General features: G+C 37.7%; 1 protein-coding gene across 4 annotated transcripts in view; it reads left to right on the top strand.

Annotated features, from left to right (window-relative positions):
- The window catches only part of Ankrd12 (ankyrin repeat domain 12), a 194569-nt gene that overhangs the window by 137220 nt on the left and 42582 nt on the right, over window positions 1-14767 (top strand). The window lies entirely within an intron of this gene.

The raw sequence follows: 14767 nt of genomic DNA, 5'->3' as shown, positions 1-14767 counted from the left end.
TACATAGTTAATTCCAGGTCAGCCTGGACCAAGGTGAGACCCTACCTTGAAAAAAAAAAAAAAAGCTACTTCTCTACATTTTTATAGATATAACAGTTTCTTTGCTTCCTTGCATATCTCCAATCCATATACTTACCTACTCATTGGAATATCACCTCTTCTTTCCTTCTCCCATCCCTTATTTACTGTAGCAGTTACGTTCTTGTTGGTGGGACAGAACACCTGACCTCAAGTGGCTTATAGGAGGAAATTGTTTATTTCAGCCTACAATCTCAAGGGGAAGTTTCATCATGATGAGAAAAGCATGGCAAGAAAAGACAGCTGGGCTTCACCTCAGCAGAGTTGAAACAGCTAGCTAGTACTGGTAAGTGGGGCTGGATTATAAAATCCCAAAGCTCCTACACACATCTTCCAGCTAGACTCCATCAACTCTGGATCAACTATGAGGCCTAATTACAAATAAATGTGTCTATACTACAGAGCCATAGTAACAAAAACAGCATGGTACTGGCACAAAAACAGGCCTGTAGATCAGTGGAACAGAATAGAGGACCCAGATGTAGGCCCAAGTAGCTATAGCCACCTGATATTCAATAAAAATGCCAAAAATACTCATTGGAGAAGAGACAGCCTCTTCAGCAAATGGTGTTTTGAAAACTGGATATATATCTGCAGAAGGATGAAAATAGATTCTTCTCTCTCGCCATGCACAAGAATTAAGTCCAAATGGATTAAAGACCTTAACATCAGACCGGAAACTCTGAAACTGCTAGAGGAAAAAGTAGGGGAAACCCTTCAACATATTGGTCTTGGCAAAGACTTTCTGAATACAACCGCAACTGCTCAAGCAATAAAACCACAGATTCATCACTGGGACCTAATGAAATTACAAAGATTTTGCACCACAAAGGACACAGTGAAAAAAGCAAAGAGGCAACCTACAGAATGGGAAAAAATCTTCGCCAGCTATATATCTGATAAAGGATTAATATCTAGGATATACAAATAACTCAAAAAGTTAAATAATAAGGAATCAAACAAGCCAATCAAAAAATGGGCTATGGAGCTAAATAGAGAGTTCTCAAAGGAAGAAATACGAATGGCATATAAGCATCTAAAAAAATGTTCTACGTCACTAGTCATCAGGGAAATGCAGATTAAAACTACATTGAGATTTCATCTCACTCCTGTCAGATTGGCCACCATCATGAAAACAAATGATCATAAATGTTGGCAGGGATGTGGAAAAAAAGGAACCCTTCTGCACTGCTGGTGGGAATGCAATCTGGTCCAGCCATTGTGGAAAACAGTGTGGAGGTTCCTAAAACAGCTAGAGATTGATCTACCGTATGACCCAGCTACAGCACTCCTAGGCATATATCCAAAGGACTCATCTCATTTCCTTAGAAGTATGTGCTCAACCATGTTTATTGCTGCTCAATTTATAATAGCTGGGAAATGGAACCAGCCTAGATGTCCCTCAACAGATGAGTGAATAATGAAGATGTGGCACATTTATACAATGGAGTTCTACTCAGCGGTAAAGAAAAATGAAGTTATGAAATTTGCAGAAAAATGGATGGATCTGGAAAGGATTATACTAAGTGAGGTAACCCAGACCCAGAAAGCCAAGCGCCACATGTTCTCTCTCATGTGTGGATCCTAGCTACAGATGACTGGGCTTCTGCGTGAGAATGAAAATACTTAGTAGCAGAGGCCAGTAAGTTAAAAAGGAGACATAAAGGGTAGAGAAAGGAAGGGAGGAGGATACTTAATAGGTTGATATTGTATATATGTAATTACAATGATTGTAATGGGGAGGTAATATGATGGAGAATGGAATTTCAAATGGGAAAGTGTGGGGGTGGGGAGGGAGGGAATTATCATGGGATATATTTTATAATCATGGAAAATGTTAATAAAAATTTTTTAAAAAAGACTAAAAAGTTAAGCATGTTCTTAGTAAGTGATTTAATTCCTCTCAAGGAAATTTTATGTAAAACTCAGTTAAGGTAAATGGCATATGTATGATTTAGGATGCTGATAACTCATTTTTTATTGAGAGCCATAATATATGAACATAGAGCAATTTGATAATGTTCCCATCCCTTTAACCATTTTTTTGTCCCCTGTCCTCCACCCCCTATGCCCTGAGGACCCTCCTCTTTCAAGGTAGTTCTTCTGTGTTTTGTTGTCTTGTTCCTTTTGTCCTCTTTTGTTGTCCTTGTCAAAATTGTGAAGGGCTCAACCACTGTGAGATGATGAATTCACTAGTAGGTTTATGTCAGGACGACAATGCCCCAAAGTATATCTACACATACTGTGGCCCTACATTCTTTCTGCCTCCTTTCCACATTGATAGAAATACCCTTTAGTGTTGAATTCTCAGCAGCCACTTATTTTCTGTTTTGATGAGTTTTGGGTCTCCTCAGAGTCTACCTCCATCTCCATAGAGATGGCTAGCAGTGAGAACAGCACTCATCTTTAATCCACCATTTTCTCTGTAATGTTTTCTGAGCCTTGGCAGATGTGGTAGAGATGATTTGTCCCTTGCTAAGCCCTGGACTTTTTCTTGTCATTTGATAAGTCTTGAGTCTCCCACTGTTTGTTCCATCTGTAAAAAGAAGTTTCTCTAACCATAAGTGAGGTCAGCATTAATCTAAGGACTTAAACATATACCTTTACAAGGTTTTTTTGGTGGGCATAATGTCTCTGTTTAGCCAAAAGACATTGGAAGCTTTCCTCTGGGGTCTGTGACCTTTCAAGCCATAGGTTTTTGACTCAATTCTCATTATCAGGTGTGAAGACCCTCCCATTGAAAAGAGCCTTTTAGCCAATCAGAGAGTATTTGATTACCCCTATAACTGGATACATCTTGCCTCGCTGGTTGATCATGTAGCTTGTTCATACTGTTGATAGCTTTTCTTCTCCAGCAGCTTGCATAACACCTTCTAGTACTTCAACAGTTATGTTATTACAGGAAATAAATTGAGTCAGCAAGAGTAATCCAGCAAATCCACTTCAGAGAGAAGGAGAGAGAGTTGAAATCTTTTACACACAATCCTCTGTTAGCTAGTGCCAGGACAAAGGCCCTGATCACTGATGGTGTTGGAGTTTTATATCTTTATAATCCTTTGTTTGAATTTTCCCACACTGCAGAGGAGAGAGATTTACAGTCTGCAAGTATAGAGATAGACATTACTCTCTGTCAAATAAGATCAAGTGCAGGTTACTGCCTCCCCAAGATAAGGTAGTCATATATTGTAGTTTGGTCTAAAAGGGGTCAGGCCTATGAGCCAGTTCCTTTCTGTTCAATTTCAGCTGTATAGTCACAGAATTCTCCTTATTGGTTAGCATATTGACTTTTACAATAAATTATTTATAGGAACCTTCCCAGCTACAATTCCAAAAAGGAGAAGTACAAGATTCATTGTTTATTGAAGGTCTTAGGTGCATTTATGTAGTTTTGTTTTGTTTTGTTTCAAGGTAGGGTCTCACTCTGGTCCAGGCTGACCTGGAATTCACTATGAAGTCTCAGAGTGTCCTCGAACTCACAGTGATCCTCCTACTGCTGCTTCCCAAGTGCTGGGATTAAAGGCGTGCACCACCACACCTGGCTACATTTATGTATTTCTTACACATATGTTGATTATATTCCATTCTGACTAATATAGATTGGGAACACTAGTAATATGATATTTCCTCAATAATGTGGCTGGGAGACGGCTTCCATTCTCAGTTCCAGCTTTATTTCTCAGTGACCTGAGACCACAGCCTATGCAGTCTATAGCAGTGAGTTCTTACCGTATAATTTTAGTGGATAACAAAGCATGTTGGCAATGGCCAGCATTGTGGGGTGGGGGCATTAGTCTCCCTGACAAACAGCTCACTGGGGTGGGAGTGAACAGTTTCCAGCACTGGGATTCACCTGAAACAACCCAAAGCTTCAGAGTAAAGCTTTCTCCACCCCAGCAGGGTACTTTTGTCCATGTTATCATTCTCTCTTCTTCCTTCCTCTTTCCCTCCCTTCTTTCCCCCTCCTCCCTCCTTCCTTTCCTTCTTCTCTCCCTCATTTTCTTCCTCTTCCCCCCTCCTTTTTTTCCTCTTCCCTTCCTGCTTTTCTTCCTTCTTCCTTCCACTCCTCTTTCTTTTTTAATGTATTTCATTTGGCTAATAGAGTAGGTTTCTTTGGTGCTTAGTCATATATCCCTCCCTTTCCCCCTGAGCCCATTATCCCTTTCCACCCCTTATATTCTCTCTCATACTTGCCTGTCTACTTAATCCTTCTCCACTTCTCTCTCCATGCCTCATTCTTGCTTCCTGACCACTATTACTGATGCTTATTACAACACAGGGACAAAGCTAGGAGTCACATATGAGAGAACTTACAGTGTCTTTCTTTCTAGTCCTGAGTTATCTCACTTAGTGTAATTTTTCCTGGGTCCATCCAATTTCCTGCAAATAATTTCATTTTTCTTATCACTAAATAGAACTCCATTGTTTATATATACCACATCTTCATTATTCATTCATCAGTTGAGCATATTTCCTAGCTATTTTGAATGTAGTAACAATAAACATGGCTGAACAAGTATCTCTGTAGTAAGGTGCAGTCTTTAGGTTTATGGCCAGGAATGGTAGAGTTGGATCATAAAATAGATATATTTTTAGGTTTTTGAGAAATTTCTTGATTTCCATAGAGAGTGTAACAGTTTACAATTTGCAGTCTAGCAGTGGGTAAGTGGTCCTTTTCCCCACATCCTTGCCAGTATTTATTTAATTTTTTTGATGATAGCTATTATTACAAGAGTGAGGTGGAATCTCATAGTAGTTTAGTAGTTTTAATTTGTATTTCCCTGATGGCAAAAGATGTTGGACATAGTTTTATATGTTTATTGTCCATTTACATTTCTTCTTCTGAGAACCCTCTGTTCAGTTCTCTGCTACATTTTTGACTGGGTTGATTGGTTATTTTTTATTGCTTAGTTTTTTGAGTTCTTCATATATTTAGATATTTAACCTGTACTGTATGAAAAGCTGGTGAAGATTTTCTCCCATGCTGTATGCTGTCTATTGGCTCTGCTGACAGTTTGTTTAGCTGTACAACAGCTTTTTAGTTTCACAAAATTTCATCACTGGTTTGTCTTCCTGGGCTACAGGGGTCTTATTCAAAATCTTTCCCTATGCTTATAGCTTAGAGTGTTCTTCCTACTTTTTCTTCTAGTCAATTTAAAGTTTCAGGTCTCACATTGAGGCCCTTGGTTCATTGAGTTGATTTTTGTATAGGATTAGAAAGAAGGGTCTAGATTCATTCTTCTACATGTAGCCCTCCAGTTCTTTCAGCATTATTTGTTGGAAATGTCTTTTCTCCAGTTTGTCTTCATGTGGCTATAGTTACTTGAACTTACACTGGGATGTTTTATTCCATTGATCCCTGTGTTTGTTTTTGTGCCAGTTTTTATCACTATGGTTTTGTAATATAACTTGAAATCAGATACGGTGATTTCATCAGCAGTATTCTTTTGCTGAGGATATTGTTAGCTGAGGCCTTTTGTGCTTCCATATGAAGTTTTAGATTGTTTTTTCAGGGATGGAGAGATGGCTCAGCAGTTAAAGGCACTTGCTTGCAAAGCCTGACAGCCCAAGTTCAATTTCCCAATACCCATGTAAAGCCAAATACACAGAATAGCTCATGCATCTAGAGTTCATTTGTAGTACTTAGAAGCCCTGGCACACTCATTCATTATTTATATCTTCTCCCCTTCCCCCCCCCCACAAATAAACATACTTTAAAAGATGATTTTTTTCTGTGATGAATTACGCTTTTTTTCATTTTTTAAATTTTTTTATTAACAACTTCCATGATTGTAAACAATATCCCATGGTGATGTCCTCCCTCCCCCGACTTTGCCCTTTGAAACTCTATTCTCCATCATATCCCCACCCCCCTCAATCAGTGTCTCTTTTTATTTTGATATCATGATCTTTTCCTCCTACTATGATGGTCTTGTATAGGTAGAGGCAGTGTGAGGTCATAGATATCCAGGCCATTTTGTGTCTGACGGGAGCACGTTGTACCTACCCTTCCTTTGGCTCTTACATTCTTTCCATCACCTCTTCCACAATGGACCCTGAGCCTAGGAAGGTGTGATGCAGTTAGTGCAGTCCTGAGCACTCCTGTCACTTCTTTCCAGCAACATGATGCCTTCTGAGTCATCCTAAGGTCACTGCCATCTGAAAAGAGAAGCTTCTGTACCAAAAGTGAGAGTAACATTAATATAAGGGTATGAACATTAAGAGAAGTGCTTACTGGGCAGTTTGATGAGCATAGTATATACATTTAGCCTGATAGCAGCAAACGTTACACCCCGAGGGCTCATGACTACCCCTGTTTTAAGTTTTCAGTATCAGGGATGTATTCCCTCCAATGGAGCAGGCCTCCAGTCCAATTAGAGGGCCGTTGGTTTCCCCCATAACAGATGTGCCACTGTTGCATCCATTGGCTCATTTGGCCTGGCTGGCAAAATACAAGGCTTTTAGTGTCTGCTGTTGAGTATCTTCACTGATGATTTCTCTGTCTCCCATTGAACTGCATGCAGAATGGCTTCTTCCAGCTTTCTGTCAGCTGGTCTACATGGAGGAGGTTTTCAGCTCAGTTCCAGCAAGATTTCTCAGTGGCCTTGCAGCCCAAGTATGTGGAGTCTTCAGCAATAGGGTCTTATCATCTATTCCTGGTGGGAAACCAAGGGCCTTGGCAATGGCCTGTAATGTTTTGGGAACATCAGGGATCTCCCTGGCCAACAACTCACACTGGAAGGTATCCCATCCCTGACGCTGAAAATTTTCTAGCAACAATCTACAGCTCCTGAGTGTTCCATTGTCCAAAATGTAGGTTTCCATATGATTATATGTCATTTATTTATTTATTTATTTGAGAGAGAGAGAGAGAATGAATGGGCACATCCAGCCACTGCAAACAAACTCCAGTTGGATACGCTCCCTTGTGCATGTGACTTACATGAGTCCTGGAGAATCAAACCGGGATTCTTTGGCTTTGCAGGCAGATGCCTTAACCACTAAGCCATCTCTCCAGCCCCAAATTATGCTTTAATATTGATTGGAATTGCTTTGAATCTGTATATTGCTTTTGGTCAGATGTCTGTTTTCATTATATTAATTTTTCCAATCTATGCACATAGGAGATCTTCAGTTTTTTTCCTTCAGTGTTTTAATGTTTTCATTGTATACATCTTTCACTTTCTTGGTAAGGATATCCTGAGAAATTTAGGGGGGTTTCTGGCTATTGTAAATGGGGCTGTTTCCCTAATTTTTTTTCTCAGTATTTTTGTCATTGGTATATATGAAAGCTACTGATTTTTGTGTGTTAATTTGTATATCCTGCTACTTTGCTGAAAGAGATTATCAGCTCCAGGAGTTTTTTTAATAGTCTTTTGGGTCTCAAATACAGAATTATGTCATGCGCAGATAAGGCTAGTTTGACTTCTTCCTTTCCAATTTGAATCTCTTTTGTTTCTTCCTCTTGTCTTAGCTCTAGATAAGTCTGAAGTCTGTTGTAATATCTCTTTTTCATCTCTAAAATTATTGACCAGGGTCTTTTCTCTTTTTTGGCCAATTTGGCTATGAACTTATCTTATTTATCTTTTCAAAGAACCACCTCTTTTTTCATTATTTTTATAATTATTTTCTTCATTTCTAATCATTCATTCCTACCCTGATCCTGATTCTTTCCATCTGGAGCACTTAGGTTTAGATTGTTGTTTTTTTTCCAAGGCCTTCAAATGTATCATTAAGTTACTTGTTTGAGGTTTCTGGGGGTTTTTTGTTGTTTGTTTTTGGTGGGTTTTTGAGGTAGGGTCTTGCTCTAGCCCAGGCTGACCTGGAATTCACTGTGTAGTCTCAGGGTGGCCTCAAACTCATGGCAATCCTCCTCCCTCTGCTTCCCAAGTGCTGGGATTAAAGGTGTGCACCACCACGCCAGAGGAAAATGTAACTTAAGTGTTGGCTAAAGAGAAATTGCTCAATAATTATTTACTGAGGTACTTAAAGATTAGTCTTGCAAATTATGTTAGGGTTTTCCATCACCGTAAATCTAAGATATACCTGAACCCATATGTTGGCTATGTTAGTCCATCATAACTGGGGAAGTACAAGACTTATCAAACGACAGACAAACTTCTTCCTGCTGCTTCAGCTGCTGATTACACAAAGGTTATCTTTCCTTTCATTTCTTGCCATAGAGCTTCTACTTCTTGGACCATTCCAAATTAGGTTACAGTGAGGTAGCAAAAAAACCTATAACTAGCCTGTAAGATTTCCTGGAAATATGAGGGAATAGTCAGTTTAAAGGAATACATTGTTAACTCATCAAATAAAAGAACTGGAGGAAACCTAACTTAAACAACAAAAATGTTCATTTGCAGCAATTCAGATGCCACCTAAGAAGTCTTAGAACTTACCAGTAATCCCAGCACTTCACAGTCACAGGCCTCAGGATCACAAGTTCAAGGGCAACCTGGACTACTGGCAAGATGCATCTAAAAATGAAAATTTGGGCTAGGAATATTTATTGCCCAGCTGGCAGAGCATTATGGGGCTGTAAGTTCATTCCCAAGAGACAGAGGGGAGGAAGGGAAGGAAGGGAGAGAGAGAAAAGGGGGGAGAGAGACAGACACATACACACACACAACAACTTTCTAAAACTAAAAGACTTTTAGGAGCTAAGAAAACATGACTAGACAGCCAAACAGCTTGGAAAATGAGACTTAAACTAGTACATTGCAAATTGAAGTAAAAAAAAATAAAATAAAATAAGTTTGTTTTTATATAACACGTCAAAGTACAAAGAGAAAAAATTATGTAAGAAAAAAATTAAAGATTTAGGGAATTGTGGTCAGCTTCACAGTGCTGGGATGAACATCCAACCAGACAGTTATTAGAGCAGGAAGGGATTTATTTCACATCCTGGGGAAGTTCCATCAATGATGGAAGAAGCCGACTTCCTTTCACAGATCCAAACAGAGAGAAACCTATCAAATAGCCAACAAATACCAAAAGCAGCAAGTTCACACATGCCACAGCTCAGTCTGTTCTCTTACACTTTTGGGCTAGAATTCAGATGCACCCCCTGTGACACCTTAGGGCTGGGCTTCAGGAAACCTCCTCCAACTAGGTGGCTGGAGATCCAAGTTACAAGTTTAATTTTAACATCTGAGTCAATGGGGCCCATACATTCAGACCACCACAGGACTGGACCCAGGAAACCTAACAAACTTAACATGGAATACTAAATAGAAGGAGAAAAGAAACAAGTCATTGCTAGGCAATGAGATCCAGGTGGATTGATAAAAATGTGCATAATCAAGGGGGCGCACGCGTCTGGAGTTTGTTTGCAGAGGCTGGAAGCCCTGGCGCGCCCATTCTCTTTCTCTCCCTCTATCTGTCTTTCTCTCTGTGTCTGTCGCTCTCAAATAAATAAATTAATTAATTAATTTTTAAAAAACGTGCATAATGTACGACCTATATGACATTGACCAAATTCCTTCATTCTAAATTTTATGAAGAATTGGGGTTTTTGGTTTTTTTGGCTTTTTTTTGTTATTGTTGTTTGTTGTTGTTGTTTTGGTTTTTCGAGGTAGGGTATCACTCTAGCCCAGGCTGACCTGATAGTCACTATGGAGTCTCAGGGTGGCCTCGAACTCATGGCAATCCTCCTACCTCTGCCTCTGGAGTGCTGGGATTAAAGGCGTGTGCCACCACGCCCGGCTCAAGTTGTTGTTGTTTTTTGAGGTAGGGTCTCCCTCTAGCCCAGGCTGATCTGGAATTTACTATGTAGCTTCAGGGTGGCCTCAAACTCATGGCAGTCCTCCTACCTCTGCCTCTTAAGTGCTGGAATTAAAGATATGCACCACCACACCCAGCTCAGGAGTTAGGTTTCTAATTTACAACAGTAGAAAACAGATTACTGAGAGAAAAGAACTTAAATGTAAAAATATTGTGCCTGTCCAGGATATGATTTCACTGTAAGGTTATAAAAAGAGATCTGTAAGCATTTAAAAACCTTAAATTTACAACATATATTCATAATTTTAAAAATTTGCTGATACCATTCAGGTCAGAGATAGAATTGCCTGAACAAAATTATTAAAAATATCTAAGCTGGGCTGGAGAGATGCTTAGCAGGTAAGCACTTGCCTGTGAAGCCTAAGGACCCCGGTTCGAAGCTCAATTCCCCAGGACCACGTTAGCCAGATGCACAAGGGGGCACACACGTCTATAGTTTGTTTGCAGTGGCTAGAAGCCCTGGCGCGCCCATTCTCCCCTCTCTCTCTCTCTCTCTCCCTCTCTCTCTCTCTCTCTTTCTCTCTGTCTGTTGCTCTCAAATAAATAAATAAAAATAAACAAAAAATTTAAAAAATATATCTAAGCTAGGCGTGGTGGCACACACCTTTAATCCCAGCACTTCAGAGGCAGAGGAAGGAGGATTGCCATGAGTTCAAGGCCACTCTGAGACTGCATAGTATGTTCCAGGTCAGCCTGGGGTAGAGCAAGACCCTACTTCAAAAATCCACCCCCCAAAATAAATAAATAAGTGTGTGTGTGTGTGTGTGTGTGTGTGTCTGTGTGTGTCTGTGTGTGTGTGTGTGTGTGTGTGTATCTTAAGTGGGGTATGGTGGCATATGCCTTTTATCTCAGCACTTGGGAGGCAGAGGTAGAATGATCACTGTGAATTAGAGGCCAGCCTGGGGCTGCAGAGTGAGTTCCAGTTCAACCTGGGCTAGAGTGAGACCCTGCCTTGAACAAAAACGAACAAAAACACCTAAGACTTATCAAGCAGTCACACTTCTGGGGAATATCTTATGGCTATTACAGTGCTCTATAGTGAAAAAAAGTATATAAATGTCACTAGGAAATTGATTGAATAAGAATAGCTGGATATAGCCATACCATGTTACAATTACTTGGAAAGATTTTCATAAAGCATAGACGTAGAAAAACCAAGATAAGCAATTATAGCTTTTAATTTGATTTGTTCTTATTGAATGAACAATGCTATTTGGTATTTTGGGTTGTTTTGCAGTGCTAGGGCTCAAACCCAGAACTTCACACATGCTAAGCAATGAGCTACCTCCCCAGCCAAAACAATGCTTTGAAAACCCATATGTGTTTAAGATGTACATATAGCATGTCTGTGTAAAATTTTATCAGTACGGAGGAGAACCTAGTAAGGATATGTAACAGACTGCTAATGAGTCAGTATAGGGAGGATGGCAGAGGAGGTAATGGTTTGGAGGGAAGGAAAAGTGGTAGAAGTAGGCCGGACATAATCGTGTGATATTTTGTGTATATAAATAAATACACAAAACTTAAAAGAATCTTCTCTTGACCTGTGACCCTATTTATTTTTAATTATCTATGTCTCCTTTACCGCTAAGCTTAAGTACAGTAGAGACTAATCCTTACTAAGATCTCACATTGTCTCACTGCTAGGTTCTCTAGTAATATTTACTTTTTGTCCTTTCAAACTCTGTGTCAAATTCGACAGTGTTGACAATGTTTTTTCAAAAATGTTCTTACCTTGGTTTCTGGGACATTATTTTATTTGAATTTCTACAAGCTTCCTAGACTGTTTCTTCAAAGTTTATAGAATCTCATCTTCATTTCCTCCCTTTACACCCATGTCAGTTTTCTCAAAGATTTCACTTATTGAACACTCTTTTCTTGCTGCACATAGTCTGCAAACAAGTTTAACACACCCTCAACATTTTAACTATCATTTATTTATATGGTGAAGACTTTCAAAAATTTCTCTCAACCCCAGACTCAAAAATCAACATGCACAAATAAAACTTTTTCTCCATTTGAACTCTTTGTGGGTTTTTTTTTTTTTTTTCCCTATCTGAATAGTAACATCACACATCTGTTTGTCAGTCATATGCTTGGGAGCACCCTAAGCACCTTTCCCCTGTTTTCCTTCATCTCATTATTCTACCTTATTTTGGAGTACTTTTTATATAGTAGACATTGTTTAAGCACTGAAAGTAGAGCTGATTGAGACAATGGAGATACTAACTCCTATCAGTTTCTACTGCTAATAGATTTATAAATATATACATACATATATATATATATATATATATATATATATATATATATATATATATATATATATATAAACTAAAAGTAGTTTCAGATCTTTTGTACTGTCAGGATTTTAGTGTGTGGTCTTTCATGAGGAAGGAAGATTGAAAAACAGAACACTTTGATACTGTTATTTCTATTATGGCTGAAAACTCTTCAATTTTTATTCTTCAGAAAACTTTAGCTGCTGAAAAGTAGCTTTTGTTAAACTTTCCAATAGAACAGCTTACTGCAACAAGTTTTCTCCATGGAAGATACTTTATTTGAACTTACATGTTTCATTAGAGTAAAACAAATCCTCTGGGACCTTTTTGATTTCTCACTAATACTATCTCATGTGTATATAGCTATTTCATCAGCTATGTATTGATTTTTCAGAATATTTATTTTCCACATGGTGAATGTGCCTGAATTATTGCTTGATCAAAGTGCCTCAAGGGATGATGCAAAAATTATCAGTAAGTATCATACAAAGATTTTGGAGTTGCTGAAAAGACTGATGAAAATACCCAAATTTATTCTTTAATTCACATGAGGTCCTTATTAAACAAAACCTTATCAGACTTAAGCCAATATAAATTTGGAACATGTTAACTTCCCAGAGATGTTTACATGTGCAAATTCCCATAGAATCCATACCTATCTGATACATCATCATCTATGTGACAGATACACTTTAAGTATTGCAAAGTTAGAGATTAACTAAGACTGAATTTCATAATTTAGTAACCTTGGGGTAAATAAAACAGTATCATATATGTGTGTATGTATATGTGTATATATATTCCTATATGTGTATGTGTGTATCTATATTCCATATAGGATTTATTCCATTAGGCATGGTATTATATGTCAGTGCTGCTCAGAGAAGCTAGGCTATAAACTCTTTACCAGTCCTTAGGTTAAGGAACTCATGCCAGATTGTAAATCAGTGGACGGCTTTCTTTCTCATTAGGGAAAAAATGCTATGGAAAAATGTCAGCTGATAGAAGCTGTGTGCATAATGACATATTGATTTCTGCTTTTGGTGCAAGGTCCTCATTCATAAGACTTTAATAAACATACTGGCTTTCCTTAGTGGAGTAATACACTTTGAGTAGCACTTTTATGTCATTTTTAGCAGAAATTCATGGCATTGTTGCAGAAGTAGATACCCTACTTCCTCAGCTTATTTGTATATAAATGTGTGATTCCTCTAAATTTGCATAATTCTTTAGTGCTTATGTCTCCTAATTTCTGCCCCTTTTTCAGTCTTACTCAACATTATCATCCTATACAAAAATCTTGCCTAATTAATGATAGTGTTTGCTACAAATAATTGTTTCATGCTGTCATGCTGAGACTTCAGTCCGATTCAAAGCTAGATCTTCATAAACCATAGTTATAATATTGGAGAAGTGTGCTGCACAGGGCTCCCTCCATTCTTTCTAAGACTCACTAAATGCCAAAGTAGAGATTTTGTTAACAACTTTGTTATGTCTGGTTTTATCATTTTAGAAGAGCCATATACTGGACAAATTTTAACATACCAGCCATTGTTATAAAAGCTACTTTCTTTTATCCGGTCTTTACTGGTAATTTAGCCTTGTTTTTAAGCTACTACAAACTTTACTCACCTATATGCTTCAACTTAGCCTAAATAATGCTCTTTTGTAATAAAGTACTTTTAGAGTCTGTTATATTACAAATTAGGGAACTTTTGAAAAAATAAACTATCACTAAGTAGTTTTTACTTTAGTGCATTTTCTTTATCATTAAATATACAAAAGCAACCAGTATTTAGAATCTTTGTCTCAATGTTAGAATAGTAAATTAATATTATTATATCATAAAGATATTGTTACAATTTGTGACACTCATTCCCTCAGTTTATATTTCAAGAACTGTGCTTACATAAATTTATAACAATTAAAAATGAGATCCAAATAAATATTTAAGTCATAATGTATCAGATTTTTAATGAAATGGATTATGTGATGTTAACAGTTTAACATAAATAGGAAGAAATTTAAAAGAAAACCTTTAACCTTAAAGTATAAGAACTACTGGAAGAGTGTTTTTAGAGTATCTAAATATATATCAACATATTTGGCTAAAAGCCAAAGAAATTTTAATTCCAGATGAAGTATTTGTTAATGAAAAATTTATATAAAATTTTAAGTGAAGGTTAAAAAATTACGAATGCCTAAATTACCTAACTTTGCAAAATTTTACTATTTAGTAGTGTCTATAAAATAATGTTTTGTATTTTTAATTTGTTAATTTTATGTGCATGAACACATACATACACATATATATGAAAATAAATATGTGCTTAAATAGTTGCAAAGCAGTATAACATAAGTCTTTATTTTTTGCTATATAGAGTAATAGTCTGCAGAGTGCTCTGTTTAAAGCACATGTTAATATAGTAGTTAAGAAATTTAAAGTGCCAGGCATAGTGGTGCACACCTTTCATCCCAGCACTTGGGAGGCAGAGGTAGGAGAATTACCATGAGTTCAGGGCCACCCTGAGACTCCATAGTGAATTCCAGGTCAGCCTGAGCTAGAGGGAGACCCTACCTTGTAAAACCAAAAAAAAAAAAAAAAATTAAAGTCATATGCCTAG

The sequence above is a fragment of the Jaculus jaculus genome, chromosome 2 (genome assembly GCF_020740685.1).
Source record: "Jaculus jaculus isolate mJacJac1 chromosome 2, mJacJac1.mat.Y.cur, whole genome shotgun sequence".
NCBI lineage: Eukaryota > Metazoa > Chordata > Mammalia > Rodentia > Dipodidae > Jaculus > Jaculus jaculus.
Note: the sequence above shows the minus strand (reverse complement) of the source record. Positions and strands in the feature narration are given on the sequence as shown.